We start from the raw sequence: 17,631 nt of genomic DNA, 5'->3' as shown, positions 1-17,631 counted from the left end.
ATACTAAATCAAACACCCTTTACACAAACACACCACCCCGAATCACATAAAACAAATACCCCCTGCCACGCCCTGACCAAACTACAAAACAATTAACCTTATATACTGGCCAGGACGTGACAGTACCCCCCCCCTTAAAGGTGCTACCCCAGAAGCACCTTAACAAAAATTAACCCCAAGCAACACCAACAAAAAGTCCCCTTTTCTAAAGGGAGGGAAGGGAGGGTGGCTGCCGTCAACGACGGCACTGTGCGACACCCCCCCTCCCCAACCCACCTATTTCTAGAGGTGGCTCTGGTTCCGGCCGTTCCAGGCTGTCGGGCCACTCTGGCATCGCCGAGGGGCAGTCGGACCAGTCTGGCATCGCCGGGGGACAGTCTGGGCAGTCTGGCAGTTCGGGACAGTCTGGGCAGTCTGGCAGTTCGGGACAGTCTGGGCAGTCTGGCAATTCGGGACAGTCTGGCCACTCGGGCCACTCCGGCAGTTCAGGGCAGTCTGGCCACTCTGGCAGTTCAGGGCAGTCTGGCCACTCCGGCAGTTCAGGGCAGTCTGGCCACTCCGGCAGTTCAGGGCAGTCTGGCCACTCCGGCAGTTCAGGGCAGTCTGGCCACTCCGGCAGTTCAGGGCAGTCTGGCCACTCCGGCAGTTCAGGGCAGTCTGGCCACTCCGGCAGTTCAGGGCAGTCTGGCCACTCCGGCAGTTCAGCGCAGTCTGGCCACTCCGGCAGTTCAGCGCAGTCTGGCCACTCCGGCAGTTCAGCGCAGTCTGGCCACTCCGGCAGTTCAGCGCAGTCTGGCCACTCCGGCAGTTCAGCGCAGTCTGACCTCTCTGGCGACTGTTGACTGGCGGGCAGCTCTGGCGACTGTTGACTGGCGGGCAGCTCTGATGATGACTGTTGACTGGCGGGCAGCTCTGATGATGACTGTTGACTGGCGGGCAGCTCTGATGATGACTGTTGACTGGCGGGCAGCTCTGATGATGACTGATGACCAAACTACAAAACAATTAACCTTATATACTGGCCAGGATGTGACACATCAACAATATTCATGCTGACTTTCCACAGCAAATGTATTTCCCAGTACTCTCACCAATGTCAAAAGGCTGCCATCTCAAAATGCTGAAAAATTACTTGGTCTGACACAGTTTAACAAACAAAATCGACAGTTTGAGACCTCAAAGATAACCTCAGAAAGAGCACTGCCCCAAGAGAGACTTAAGGGCAAAGTCTGTTCACATTTACATTGCATTTAAAACCAAATGGAATCTCAGGATCTGTGGGGGTGCAATGTAATGCTTCAATCTAGCCCTGGACTCCTAGTTGTGCCTCACAACAGGGATTCTGCAGAGCATGGATAGCTCTAATGGGAGTCTGAATATAACAAATGAATCTCATCATCACATCACCGGCTTCTCAGTGTGCGAGGACACACTCTGAGTCAAATCAAAACAAATACATATATTTTGTCAACGATACTTCTCATAAATGTTCTGTTTACCTTAAACTTTTCCATTTCCCTTCACATTCAGGATGCCAAATTACATGAGCTCCTCCAGCACAAAGGCAAAAATTGTGCCTGTGCCAAACATTCTGCATTAGTTGGAGACTGAAGTTCTCAGAAGTACAGAATGCTTTAGTTGTTAGAAGACTTACAATTGGGAGATGTGCCAAAATACAAGAGTGAGTAATCACTTTGTTTGTACCATGACTTACTCAAGACAATATGGAAGTCTACACACACACAGAAATGACTCAAGAGTAACTTAAGCTGAATTCACAAAACAGTAATCTCTGTTGGAAACCTCAACACATTGCTGCCATGTCTAGTTGATGATAGTTCAATTTGTCTGCAAATCTCATCTTGAGTCAAGGCTACTGAAGAGAAAAAGTTTTGACAGGGTCACAGAGCTTTGTTGTACAACAGGGTTGGCATCAGGTAACAGGGTTGACATAAGGTAACAGGGTTGAGAATAATGTACATACAGTACATGATAGGAAAATCTTTCTTTCGTTCAAATACCCAACCTCACAAAATTGATGACATCAGCTCTCAAGATGATAGAAGATTTAAACCAGCATCTAACACAACCACATCGTTCCTAGAGGTGTTTGCCAATGTAATATGCACGGTATTACAGGGATCGATTTCTCCCGTTTGCCTGTGGATTTATTGAAATGCAATTAGGCTTATGAGTGGTGCCTCATTCCCTTACCTGTTGAGAACACTGAGAAGAGGGACATTTTGGCAGCTTTACTTAATAGTCACAAAAGATTGTGAAAGGTTTTGCCACGGCAAGATGGAAATGTGTGCCATAAACATCATCAGCGATTTAGTGCCAGAGTGCTGAGAACCATTCATTCTCATTACCGTCACAGCCCTGCAGTCCCTTCACACTGCTCTAGGGAGAGGTGGCCACTGGTGTCCATAAACTAAAACAGGAGAGAGTGAAATATGGGGTTGTGTGCCCTGTCAACTTTGTGGGGACTACAGTGCTTTGAGTGTATGCTAGGCTACAGCACTAAAATGTCACAGTCGAAGATTGGAAAGTAATATTACATCAGTTTGGTACCTGTCAGTGCAATGTAAATTGTTAACAGCCGTGACAAAAATGATTCCATTTCATTGTCTTCCGGGGTCCCCTTTGTATTGTTATTGTCAGAAGGAGAAAATGAAAGTCTATCAGAGGAAGAAAAAACAAGAAAAAAAAACAACAACTTTGAATTAATCTACCGTGTATAATGGAATTATTACAGAGGATTGTAACGGTCCACCTACAGTCCACAGTACTGTGAAATGTTTTCTGAGGATTTGACCAAATGTGTTTCCAAATGCTAAACAAAATTGTCAAGATTGAAGAACCAGCCAGTCTTTCCTTCTAATCTTCTGTAAATATTTTATAAAAGATGGAGATGTGCCACAGTGTGACAAACACAAAAACATTATGTGTTCCCTCCCGTGGCTCCTCTGTGAAAAATGTAATTGTGACTTGTCAGGTTGGAGACAGACCTTGGAAGATAAGAGGTTTGGTTTTGGAGAAGAAGAAAAAAGGTAAAATTGGGCTTCCATTCAATTCTCCACGTTACCCAGCTCCCGCTTCAGAAAATAAAGTGTCTTCTCCAGCTTCAACTAGGGTCGAGGGTAAGAGAGGAGAAAATGGAGCTAGAAGAACTTTGATTCTAGGATTGATCCTCCACCCACTGCATGAACAAAAGGTGCTCAAACGTGGCCCTAGGCCATTATCGCTGAAACGGAAAACACAAATCCAAACACCGCCAATCAAATAAGAGTTTCACTTCCTCTAAACCCAAGATAAAAGCGCACGAAAATCATGCTTTTCTTCCTTCTCTTGCAACAACATGAGGCGTGTGGGCGTTTTCCACATGACTGTTTACTTTAAACAAAACTGCAGTTGCTTCACGTACACTGTATAGGCCTACAGTAACTGCAGGGGGGGCTTCAATTCTAAAGAAGTCAAAAAGGTTTATTATCCCTTGTAGAATGGAAAATGGAGAAAAGAGAGTAGAGAAGTGCTTAAGGCCCATTTCCATTAGCCTTTAACAACACTGAGCTTTTAACAACTGAAAAGCCGGAAGTAATTGATAGATCGTATGCAGGGAGGTGTGTAGTGGGGGGATTGATTGTGAAAAGAGATGTGGGTAGAGAAGCTAATCTTGCCCCTGAGATGCAGCAAAAGGCCAAGTCATTGTATCAGCATAGAAACCTGTGTGTCCGACTCTCTGTTATGATTTCTTATTATCTCTGCTGAACAACACTCCACAGCAATTACAAGGCACCTCTGCTTCAAGGAGATTAGTTACTTTGTGTAAGAACAAAGCCATGGACAACAACCTTGAGCACTCCCTAAGCGCAATAAAAAGGGGGGGATTGCACGACGTGTTTCACAGTTACGGTTTACTGTAAACCAATCTGACATATGAATTTGTCTTTTTTAAAACCTTTTTTATAAAATAGAAATGCAATAAACAATGTTGTTTGTGTTTGGCCACAGCTTTTGATGTGAAGAACAATAAGGCTGGAAAGAAATCCCAGGGTTGAGTTGGACTGTAATGATACATTGATTCTTGTCAATATAAACAATTTCATTATAATCAATCACTTATTCAGAGGAAAAATATAATAAAGGTGAAAAAAACTGTCTCTAAAAATTATTTAGGATTAGGTCATTACTGCGATGCAAGACGCTGAAATAAGTAACTCTTTCTTTGTACAGAATGATGGTAAAACTCAACCAATACCCATTATCTAGCCATGGTGATATGACACCATAGAATATATTGATTGGTTTGATGAAATCATGAGCAAAATGAACCCAGTCAGCGCTATCCGTTACACTGATGGGTAATGACACTTTGGTGATGACCAAAAAGGGATGTTATCAAATTTAGTGCTCTGGAGTAGCCAGCTCTGGGAGAGAGAGAAAATTGTTCTTCTCATGTAGAGATAGAGGCCATGTAGAGATAGAAGCCATGTAGAGATACTATACAGCAACAGTCAGATATCAATGGGATAGAACTGCCACCAAACATGGATGTTGTGGTTTTTTTTTGCGCTGGTGGCGTTCATATGTGTAAGTTGATTTCACAAAGTCCGATCTTAATACGGCAATGACTTGCACCTGTACTGTACCGAAAGCACTGCACCCTCAAAAGTAATGTTGTGACATTGGAAAGTGAAATATGCATCTGTGTGTAAAACGGTGTCGAGTTTGAACACATAACAGTCTATGAAGGACAGCTATTTGTCATGAGGGACAATATATTAAAATACAAAACATGAGCTGGCGCACACCCAGAAACATTTGTTTGTGTGGAGGTGCTGACTAACGGCAAGGGACAATATATTACCAGAACAAGACAAGGATGTGTTCCGGATATTACATTTTGTGGTCTATCGACAGTTGTACACCTTATCTGTGTGGGCTAAAGACTGATGCCGGGCGGCAACTAGACAGCATTGTGGTCATACTTCATGTAACTGGAAGCTTTCCACCTACTGGAATGATATCTTTTGCACAGACCAGTCACTTGAAAAAAGTGTGCAGACACGTGATTACGTGTTATATTGAACGTTAGAAAAGTAGATAACAGAACATGTGCAAATAGATTCCAGGTGTGTTGAAAGACATGTTTAACTGTGCTTCTTATTTTGTTTGGTAATGCACAGAATGTCAGGATTTTGTGTTGCCTTTGAGAGTGCAAGTGCTCTTCACTAGGCAGTTACAATATCTTTTCTGACCATGAAGCCCACCAAGTTAGCTTGATATTGCTTAACAATTACCTCTTTACACTCGTAGCCATATACAGGTTGAAAATGGCCGATTTGGGCACTGATAAGCTCCTAAATTGTAACACAGTGGTTGTAAAGTAACATGTTATAAATGACGTCAGACCTGTCTCTGCGCTAAACTCCACTGTACTTTTGACTGACAGCCGTTCCGAACTTGAGCACTGCACGCGACAAGAAGTTGCCCCCATACCTCCCGCTAATTGGGCAAATTTTGCTATTTTGTTTTGGTCTGAGTGAGGGAAATGCTGTAAATTAAGAGGACTCTATGCATTTTGAAAGATGACACATTGAGGATTATAATAAATACTGCTTTGATGTCATACAAGCAAGCCAAACACCCCTGAGTCCAAACGTGCACTTCATATTTACATATCTTAAAACTCATGTCATAGGCCTATATAGTGTCACTGTTTATGATCACTATGTTTGATGTACAGTTAAAAGATGAAATAGCGTCATACCCTAGGCTGTTCTGAACAGAATAAGCCTATGTCTTTTGTGAAGAAAATTCACTGCGGAACATGAACCTGAATGCACACAAAATTACGATCGGTTTTCTGAATTGCCCTGTGAAAGCCTAACACTGTAAGAGCATATTTTATAACTTAGCTAGTCATGCTGGCAATAGAACACACTTACATATTATGCCCACCTGAATCAGAATACGAATTTAAAAAAGTCATTTTTTTTATTGTGTAAACAACAACCGTGATTGTGTGATGGCGGGGATGCAGTGTTATGTTCCAAACAAAATTCCTACAAGTGTGCTTGCTCTAGTTCCACAATGGCACAGCTAGGAGAGCTCAAAAAAGCACCTTATAGTTGAAGACTCTTCTTTGAAATTATGCTGAACAAAAATATAAACGCAATTTCAAAATGTTGACTGAGTTACAATTCATATAAGGAAGTCAGTCAATTTAAATTAATTCATTAGGTCCTAATCTATGGATTTCACATGACTGGGCAGGTGAAGAAGCCAGATGTGGCAGTCCTGGGATGGCGTGGTTACACGTGGTCTGCAGTTGTGAAGCCGGTTGGACGTACTGCCTATTTCTCTAAAACGACATTCGAGGCAGCTTATAGAAGACAAATTAACATTAACTTATCTGGCAACAGCTCTGGTAATTTCACGCACCCTCTAAACTTGAGACATCTGTGGCATTGTGTTGTGTGACAAAACTGCACATTTTAAAGTGGACTTTTATTGTCCCCAGCACAAGGTGCACCTGTGCATCATGCTATTTAATCAGCTTCTTGATAAGCCACACCTGTCAGGTGGATGGATTATCTTGGCAAAGGATAAATGCTCACTAACTGGGATGTAAAGAAATTAATGTACACATTTTGAGAGAAATAAGCTTTTTGTGCATAAGGAAAATGTCAGAGATTTTTTATTTTAGCTCATGAAACATGGAACCCACACTTGGGACCAACACATGTTGCGTTTATATTTTTGTTCAGTGTACTTAGGAACTGTGCACACTTTGGAGAGGTGTGTGGCCACTTGGACACACCAGTTAGTCCTCTCACTCAAAACCTTGTGTAAGGGCCATCGTCAGAATTAGACCAAGGTGCAGCAGAGGATGTGTTCATCATTAGAATTTTAATTACAATGAAGAGAACACTACAAAAATAACAAATACACGACAGCAGAACAGTCCTGTTGGAATTACTCTAAACAGAAACAATTACCCACAAAACCCAAAGGAAAAACATGCTCCTTATGTGTGACTCCCAATCAGCAACAACGAGCTTCAGCTGTGCCTGATTGGGAGCCACACACGGCCCAAAACAAAGAAATACAAAAACATAGAAAAAGGAACATAGAACGCCCACCCAATGTAACACCCTGGCCTAACCAAAATAAAGAACAAAAACCCCTCTCTATGGCCAGGGCGTTACACCTTGTCATTATATTGTATTTTGTTGCATCTACCCCACATTATCCAGGAATATTCTGATCATGTTACTGAATGTTTCCAGAATATTTTCAGATTTCTTTAAACAAATGCTGCGAAAAGTACAGTAAATGTAAAATGCACATGAAATCAACAGTGAAATGTTTGGATTCAGTCTTGTGTCAGGTGAACTGTTGTGAACTATGACCTCTCATTTTTAGTGACTAAAATAAACACTTTCATTATACTGTATTTCTCCATGTCAGGCCTTTAGCCTTAAAAACCTGTTAGGGCTAGGGGGCAGTATTGACACGGCTGGATAAAAAACATACCCGATTTAATCTGGTTACCACTCCTACCCAGTAACTAGAATATGCATATACTTATTACATATGGATAGAAAACACCCTAAATTTTCTAAAACTGTTTGAATGGTGTCTGTGAGTATAACAGAACTCAAATGGCAGGTCAAAACCTGAGAGATTCCTTTACAGGAAGTGGCCTGTCTGACCATTTCTTGAACTTCTTTTCCATCTCTATCATTTACTAAGGATCTCTGCTCTAACGTGACACTTCCCACGTCGTCCATAGGCGCTCAGAGCCCGGGAAAAAACAGAATGTCGTCATTCCAGCCCCAGGCTGAAACACATTATCGCCTTTCTCAAGTGGCCGATCAAGGGACACTGGGCTTAGGCGCATGACCCGACCGCCCCCGCCTTTGGAATTTTTTCCTCTGTTTGCCGAAAAGGAGATTCCCTGTCGGAATATTATCGCTTTTCTACGAGAAAAATGTCGTAAAAATTGATTTTAAACAGCGGTTGACATGCTTCGAAGTACGGTAATGGAATATTTAGAATTTTATTGTCACGAATTGCGCCATGCGCGCGACACTTCTTTACTATTTCGGATAGTGTCTGGAACGCACGAACAAAACGCCGCTATTCGGATATAACGATGGATTATTTTGGACCAAACCAACATTTGTTATTGAAGTAGCAGTCCTGGGTGTGCATTCTGACGAAGACAACAAAAGGTAATCAAACTTTAATAATAGTAAATATGATTATGGTGAGTGCTAAACTTGCCGGGTGTCTAAATAGCGAGCCCGTGATGCCTGGGCTATGTACTTAGAATATTGCAAAATGTGCTTTCACCAAAAAGCTATTTTAAAATCGGACATATCGAGTGCATAGAGGAGGTCTGTATCTATAATTCTTAAAATAATTGTTATGCTTTTTGTGAACGTTTATCGTGAGTAATTTAGTAAAATGTTAGTGAATTCCCCGGAAGTTTGCGGGGGGTATACTAGTTCTGAACGTCACATGCTAATGTAAAAAGCTGGTTTTTGATATAAATATGAACTTGATTGAACAAAACATGCATGTATTGTATAACATAATGTCCTAGGGTTGTCATCTGATGAAGATCATCAAAGGTGAGTGCTGCATTTAGCTGTCTTCTGGGTTTTGGTGACATTATATGCTGGCTTGAAAAATGGGTGTCTGATTATTTCTGGCTTGGTACTCTGCTGACATAATCTAATGTTTTGCTTTCGTTGTAAAGCCTTTTTGAAATCGGACAGTGTGGTTTGATTAACGAGAGTCTTGTCTTTAAATAGCTGTAAAATAGTCATATGTTTGAGAAATTGAAGTAATAGGATTTTTAACGTTTTGAAAATCGCGCCACAGGCTGCCAGTGGCTGTTACGTAGGTGGGACGCAAGCGTCCCACCTAGCCCATAGAGGTTAAAGTCACAGAACTGTGACTTAAAGATTGTAGTGACAAACACAGAACTGTGACTTAAAGATTGTAGTGACAAACACATACAGGCTGAGGTAATCACATACTGTACATCAACATCCCCCCCCCCAAACTCGGTCTCACATTTCAACAGTTTACATTTTAGTCGTTTAGCAGACACTCTTATCCAGAACAACTTACATTCAGCGCATTTAACTAACGCAGGTAAGACAACCACATAGCACAGTCATTGCAAGTAAAACTACTTTTTCAACTCAAAATACTTTCTATGTTACTTCAGCTCATTTATCACGTTTGTAGTATTCTGTCTGACATTTTGCAGGCCTTTGACGGGCAGGATGCACCCAGTGAGAATGCTGCTGCAGGGGGCTTGACTACCTCTTTTGTCTGACCTCAGCACACTCTCCCAGAGCAACAACTGCTGCTGCTGTGCTGTTTCCCAAATGGCACCCTATTCCCGTGATAGTGCAGTCCTGACCAGTTCCCATAGGGAAAACCATAGGGCTCAGGTCAAAAGTAGAGCACTATATAGGGAAAGGGGTGCCATGTGGGGTGCAGGTGCTGTGTTCTAGAGGGAGACTGAGAGATGCAGGTAAAAGAAAACTCTGTCCTTTTTTTACACGGACTCTCCCCCCACCTTCCTCCTGCATTTCCTTCATTCCCTCTCTTTGTTCTCTTTCATTCCCTCAGCCCTCCTTCATTTCCTCACACTGCTCCTCTATTCCTCTTCTTGCTTCCTTGAAGGGAATCTTGCCCAATGCACTGCCGATACAGACACGTACACTGAGTATACCAAACATTAGGAACAACTTCCTAATATTGAGTTGCACCCCACCCTTTTGCCCTCAAAACAGCCACAATTTGTCAGGGCATGGACTCTACAAAGTGTCGAAAGCGCACCACAGGGACATTAGCCCATGTTGACTCCAATGCTTCCCACAGTTGTGTCAAGATGGCTGGATGTCTTTTGGGTGGTGCACCATTCTTGATACACATGGGAAACTGTTGAGTGTGAAAAACCCAGCAGCGTTGCAGTTCTTGACACACTCAAACTGATGCGCCTGGCAACCTACTACCATACTCTGTTCAAAGGCACTTAAATATTTTGTCTTTCCCATTCACCCTCTGAATGGCACACACACAATCCATGTCTCACTTTTCACAAAGCTGAAAAATTATTCTTTAACCTGTCTTCCCCCTTCATCTACACTGATTGAAGTGGATTTAACAAGTGCCATCAATAAGGGATCAAAGCTTTCACCTGGGTTCACTACGGTCAGTCTATGTCATGGAAAGAGTGTTCCTAATGTTTTGTAAAATCTGTGTATATGTGCATACATACACTGATATAAAGGACAACCATGCACTTATATTTGCATTATATAAACACTGGCATACTCAGTTTGCAACACTATCATAACCACAGAATAATTCCCACTTTCATTTAGTTGCAAATTACACACACACACACACACACACACACACACACACACATTGGGACTGATTAAGAAATAATAGGCTCTGGGGCTTTCAATCTGGTCTTGAATTCAAACAAACAATAGCCTAGGCCAATGAAGCAACACATAGATTGTACAAGACAAGGAGGAAATATATATACTGTATACATAATACATACAGTGCATTTGAAAAGTATTCAGACCCTTTGACTTTTTCCACAATTTGTTACGTTACACTACAACCATATTCTAAAATTGATTAAATCGTTTTTTTGACCTCATAAATCTACACACAACACATATTGATAAAGCAAAAACAGGTTTTGAGAAATGCTTGCAATTTTTTTTTTTTACTGAAATATCACATTTACATAAGTATTCAGACCCTTTACTCAGTACTTTGTTGAAGCACCTTTGGCAGCGATTACAGACTCGAGGCTTTCTTGCGTATGACGCTACGAGCATGGCAAACCTGTATTTGGGGAGTTTCTCCCATTCTTCTCTGCAGATCCTCTCAAGCTCTGTCAGGTTGGATGGGGAGCATCGCTATGAAGCTATTGTCAGGTCTCTCCAGAGATGTTAGATCGGGTTCAAGTCCGGGCTCTGGATGGGCCACTCCTGTGTTGTCTTGGCTGTGTGCTTAGGGTCTTTGTCCTGTTGGAAAGGTGAACCTTTGCCCCAGTCTGAGGGCCTGAGCGCTCTGGAGCAGGTTTTCATCAAGGATCACTCTGTACTTTGCTCCGTTCATCTTTCCCTCAATCCTGACTAGCTTCCCAGTCCCTGCCGCTGAAAAACATTCCCACAGCATGGTTCTGCCGTCACCATTTTATTTTAATTGATTTTACCTTTATTTAACTAGGCAAGTCAGTTTAGAACAAATTCTTATTTTCAATGACGGCCTAGAAACAGTGGGTTAACTGCCTTGTTCAGGGGGAGAACGACAGATTTTTATCTTGTCAGCTCGGGGATTTGATTACTAGTCCAACGCTCTAACCACTAGGCTACCTGACGCCCCAGGTACCATGCTTCACCGTAGGGATGGTGATAGGTTTCCTCCAGACGTGACGCTTAGCATTCAGGCCAAAGAGTTCCATTTTGGTTTCATCAGACCAGAGAATCTTGTTTATCCTGGTCTGAGAGTCCTTTAGGTGACTTTTGGCAAACTCCAAGCGGGCTGTCATGTGCCTTTTACTTAGGAGTGGCTTCCGTCTGGCCACTCTACCATAAAGGCCTGATTGGTGGAGTGCTGCAGAGATGGTTGTCCTTCTGGAAGGTTCTCCCATCTCCACAGAGGATCTCCAGAGCTCTGTCTGACCAAGGCCCTTCTCCCCCGATTGCTCAGTTTGGCCAGGCGGCCAGCTCTAGGAATAGTGTTGGTGGTTCCAAACTTCTTCCATTTAAGAATGATGGAGGCCACTGTGTTCTTGGGGACCTTCAATGCTGCAGAAATGTTTTGATACCCTTCCCCAGATCTGTGCCTCGACACAATCCTGTCTCGGAGCTCTACGGACAATTCCTTTGACCTCATGGCTTGGTTTTTACTCTTACATGCACTGTCAACTGTGGGACCTTATATAGACAGGTGTGGGCCTTTCAAGATCATGTCCAATCAATTGAATTTACCACAGGTGGACTCCATTCAAGACTTAGAAACATCTCAATGATGATCAATGGAAACAGGATGCACCTGAGCTCAATTTTGAGTCTCATAGCAAAAGAGAAATATTATATAAATAAGGTATTTCTGTTTTTGTTTTTTTGTACACTAGCAAAAATGTCTATAAACATGTTTTCACTTTGTCATTATGGAGTATTGTGTTTAGATTGATGTGGAAAATGTTTTATTTAATACATTTTAGAATAAGGCTGTAACGTAACAAAATGTGAAAAAAGGGAATGGGTCTGAGTAAGGGACAGGGTCTGGGCCCCGGTAAGCCCCTGCATTAAGCTGGCCCTGCACACATACAAACAAACACAAGCACAGGTACTTTCTCATTTACACCTGTTCTCCACCTTGCAGCTCACTGTAACAAGTGGCCGATGGAGTTCATGATCGCTTGCGCTGGGATATAAACACTCCCGTCAAAGATAGTCCTGCCGTCCCACATCACTTCACATCGTTCCGGTGAAAAGTTTCCCATAGGTACAAATCCAGGATCAGCTTCCCCTCCCCCAATCCTAACCTTAACTATTAGTGGGGGAATTGCAAAACTGATCCAAGATCAGTATCTAGGGGCAACTTCACCTTACACCACTTCACATCTGTGGGGCCAAGAGACCACCAGCTGTCTAACATGACAGGTGATAATTGCTGCTGTAACACTAATGTCATGGGCTCAGACACCAACAGAAGTAGCAGCACAATTGTCTGATCTTATTAACACTGGTGACACACACCCACACACACTCTCTCTCTCTCTCGCTCTCTCCCTCGCTCTCTCTTTCGGTCTCTCTCCCTCGCTCTCTCTTTCGGTCTCTCTCTCTCTCTCTCTCTTTCTGTCTCTCACACACACAAACAGACATTGAGTCAAGGCAGAGTACAGCACTAATTAGGCTGGGGCACCACATGAGACTCCAGAGGGGAATTGGCATTGTTTGGGTATTTTTTTCTCTGTCATTGTTACCCATACTCAAGCTTTTCTTATTAATTTGTAGCTATAAGATTTTTTATTTATTTTGTATTTTATTTATTTATTCTCGGAATAGCAGAGGAATAACAGGGCAATAACCATGGTAATTATCAGTAATTGCTATTACAGTAATGAGAAACACAATTTCCTGGTTATTACCAGGTAAGGTAAGTCAGACTGTAGTTTCTATATAATGGCTTTCCATATTACTGTTCTGCTGTTTCCATATTGTTCTTGGTCTGTTGAACCCTATGAACACCATTCAATTTGTGGGATTTTACTGTGCGATTACATGGTATCAGTGCTGGAAAATGCGTTTTTACTTTCCCTTTAGTTCTACTGTTGTATCCCAGCCTAACAACAAACTGAGACCGTGGTTTGTTACCTGGAAACAAAGATTGTATATTTTCTATGTAATACAGTGTGGTATCAGGACTAGATGTGTAAGACACATTTGCCCTGGTCAACACAACCCGATGAAAGAAAGCAGAAGGATTACAATAGCAATGGAGGAAACAGCCTTGGGTTGAATAAACAGGAAACCATCATCTAGGCACTTGAGACCATTGCGAACTGACCAGACCAGAGATCCCTGAGAATGCTCCTATTCTCCATCATCTGGCCATCGTAACAGGCAGGTGAAGATGACCTATAGGGACATTTCCCACGGGAAGAAAGAAAAGAAACGTACATCATCACCAGCCTCCCCCACTGCCGAATCACATCCCGGCATAGCCTCGCATGGCCTCCACACCCAGGCTTATGGACAATCTGGTGTGACTGCATTACTTCTGCCTGCCGGAGCCATACTCACAACCATCATCCTGCATCCTTGCGGTCCCCCGTGTGTGTTCAAGCAATCCCATTTCCCTCAATGGCGGTTGTGGTGACATTGCGGCGGTGACAGGTTGCTCACCGGCGAAGGTTCTCCTGCTCGGCTAATGGAGCTAATGTGTGGTGGAAAGGTCAAATCAGGGAGGATTAGGGCCTAGTCCGCCGCTGACAGCTGTGACCTTATCAACACTAATGTCCCCATGCAGCACTATACCATCTCTCTCTGTCTCTTGCCATCTCTCCTGTCACTTCCCTAGTGGCTCTGACTAACACTGAGGCCGCAGTGACAGCGGAACTGACAGAGTGATAAAGGATTAGGGTTGGTTGGGAGACGTTGAAGGAGGCTGGGATTAGGTCAGCAAGTCAAAGGTCAAGGGTCAACGTCAAGGTTTACAGTGTGATGCGGGATGACCCCTGTGATGCAACGTTACAGGTGTGAGTCAGAAGTGCTGACATGAGCTCCCCTTCAAGGATAGGGTTTGTATGGTTCTGCCTGTGTCTGTACTGATTGTGTCGTTTATGTCAGATTGTATGTTTTGTCTTATGTTATGATGTTCTGTTAACACATAACATAATACACTACATAGCACATAAAACATGAGTATTATTAGAATGTCAGCAGGTAAAAACTAATTCTTACGCCTCTTCTTTGGTTATCTGCCAAGTGTCTCACATGGTGTCAGACAAGGGTTGCATACAGGGTTGCATACAGAAACAACAGAGACTGATTCATTACCATGTGGTTCTGTGTTAGATGATGACACCTGGTTGTTGATAGTTGAGCTCATCTTTTAAAAAAAATACACATAGTAATGATCAGATGTAACAGATTGATGGTGTTGATCTTTGCTGTTTCAGATCTCTGGAGTCCTACGCAATTGCAACTTATTTGATAACAAGGCAGGATTTCTCATCGCTTATTGTCCCATTACGTTTCAGTGTATTCAAGTCTTATCACAAACCGCACAAAAAACACTGAGAAACACAACTATATTCATCTGCATATTGCAGGGGGAGGCAGTTTAGGCTGAATGACTAAGCCTGGGGTTTATGCCAAAGCCACTAAGACCACAGAGGCAGGTTAAAGGTCCAATGCAGCCATTTTTATCTCAATATAAAATTATTTCTGGGTAAGAATTAAGTACTTTACTGTGATTGTTTTCAATTAAAATGGTCAAAATAGAAACAAAAACAGATACTTCTTTTTTAGGGGGTAGATCATCTTTAATATTGCAGCTAGATTGTGAGTTCTATCAATGTAATTGTCTGCTTCATTTCCAATTCCCCATATATTGTTTTTTAAATATATATATATATATATTAAATCTATTATCCTTTTTTGTTATTTTACCCTAACCCTACCACCCCTCCCCTAATCTGAGTGGACAACAACTTATGGACAACAATACTTCCAGCTTAAAGATACTATATACATTTTATGGACACATACATTTTACACTAGTTATCTTCTTTTTTTTCACCCTTCAGCTACCCTCAACCCCTCCCATCTTTCTCTGAAAACCATCCAGTTTTGATTTATACTTGCAATATATTTTACAACTGCGCTGTGATGTTTCATAAACGTTCTGAACCTTTCAATTCTCATAGTTTCTACAGATTTTAAATTAAAGATGAACATTTTTACTAAGAGTATTACTATATTATTGATCGAATGGCTATGGCTTTTCAAGTCAGCCATCAGTGCTATTTGTGGAGTTAGCTTTGGGTAAATGTTGTGATTTTTCATCCATTCCTGAACCTGCAACCAAAAACAAGCTACCAGATATGTGCAATATGGGCAGTACCAAAACAAGTGATCTAAGGATCCTGTCCCATCACAGAAAAATCTGCAGAGCTGGGATGGTTGTATCCCCCATAAACATAACATTATATTGGTTACTAGAATTTTATATAATAATTTTAATTGAAAAACTCTACGTTTTGAATCTGACGTTTGTACATTAGTTCATAAACCATTTGCCATGGAAGCTGCACATTGAAAAATCCTTAAATAGAACTGGTATACTTTTTTATTTATCACAATTTTGTTTGACCAATTTTGGTCTTTAATGCAGGGCCGACAGACAAGTTCCTTAGCTTCTCCCCCTTCCACTAACCTCGTATATTTTTGTGGAAATGCTGCAATCAGTTGATTGTAATTTTGGATAGAGCAAACATTTTAATATATTTTTGTTAGCTGCATGTGTGACATAACTCCACCAGTCCTATTTACGATATAAAATATAAAAGATAGTTTTTTTTAATCAATTAGTATATTTGAGTTTAAACATAATATTTGTTGCAAAATTAGTTCTGTCTATTTTTAATTAAACTGAAATTGCAACCAGCTTTCTATGGTTTGTTTTAAAAATAGCTATATTTTGGAGATGATTTCATTTTCAGATAATTGAAAGTGAGAGGTTATTTTTGAAAGGGAAAGAGGCTATTTTTGAACACGGTTTGAGCCATTCTTACTAATCTGCTGGAGAATCACTTCAGATTTCAGTACAATGTTTGCATGACTGAAGCCTTTAATGAGAGGTTCAATTCTTTAATATTAAATCATTTTAGCCCTCCAAATAATTATTATATAAATAGGCCTGTTTAATTTTGTCAGGCTTGCCGTTCCGAATAAAGTTGTCAATGGTTTGCGTACTGGGAGCAGAGTCAGGTGCAGGAGAGCAGAGAGTTGTGAACAGGCGCACACTTTATTTAGGCAGGAGAAACCACCAGATGGATGCCAATGCGTCGAATCCTCCAGCCACTATGCAAAAGTACAACACAACAATAGGTCAACTGGGATATGACTAAAGAATTAATCAGGGTGATTTTTCCACAGATAGACCAGTATTTACCTTTCCATGGTAGCAAAATCTTATCTATTTTTGCTAACTTTCTATAAAAAAATTATTGTCGTGAGATCATTTCTTTCGGTATATGAATACTGGGTATGTATACCTCATCATCAGACCATTTTAATGGTAAACTACACGGTAATGTAAAAGTTGTCTTTTTTCGCTATCCAATACCTAAAATGTAACACTTATCATAGTTTGGTTGCAATTACCTAGATCCTCTATGAGGCTGTGCAGGGATCCAAATTGTGGTTTTAAAAGAAATTCTGAGTTGTTAGCATACAATTGCACTTTTGTTTTTAATTTTTAATTTGTAGCCCCTTGATATTATTGTTAGATCTGATTTTAATAGTGAACATTTCGATGGCCATAAGAAATAGATATGCCAACAGTAGACAACCCTGTTTTACTCCTCTTTTCAGTTAAATACTTTCTGAGAAGGAGACATTATTTACTATTTTACACCTGGGGTTACTATACAAAACTTTAACCCCTTGTATAAAATCTTTTAATCGCCCTAATCAGACAGTCTTTTTTACATGGACAAAACATTGGAGATAATATAAGACAAGTACTGGAAACAATAGAACACTATGAAAAATCAGGGAAACCAGGCCTGGTATTCATAGCTGATTTTGAAAATGCGTTTGGTAAAGTATGACAAGAATTTATATATAAATGCCTGGACTATTTATTTTGGAGAATCTATTATAAATTATAAATCTTCTTAGGGCTAGGTGTCCCATCAGCGGGACACCTGACGACAACATCCGGTGAAATTGGAGGACGCGCAATTCAAATAAATATTCGTAATATTAAACATTTATGAACATACACGTATCTTATATCGGTTAAAAGCTTAAATTCTTGTTAATCTAACTGCATTGT

The 17,631-nt window shown here is 41.3% G+C and overlaps 1 protein-coding gene across 1 annotated transcript in view; it reads right to left on the bottom strand.

Annotated features, from left to right (window-relative positions):
- Positions 1–17,631, bottom strand: part of kirrel3a (kirre like nephrin family adhesion molecule 3a) — a 281,100-nt gene that overhangs the window by 137,277 nt on the left and 126,192 nt on the right. The window lies entirely within an intron of this gene.

Source organism: Salmo salar, chromosome 04 (assembly GCF_965601325.2).
Source record: "Salmo salar chromosome 04, fSalSal1, whole genome shotgun sequence".
Taxonomy (NCBI): domain Eukaryota; kingdom Metazoa; phylum Chordata; class Actinopteri; order Salmoniformes; family Salmonidae; genus Salmo; species Salmo salar.
The sequence above is the reverse complement of the archived record's forward strand: the minus strand, read 5'-3'. Positions and strand labels throughout refer to the sequence as shown.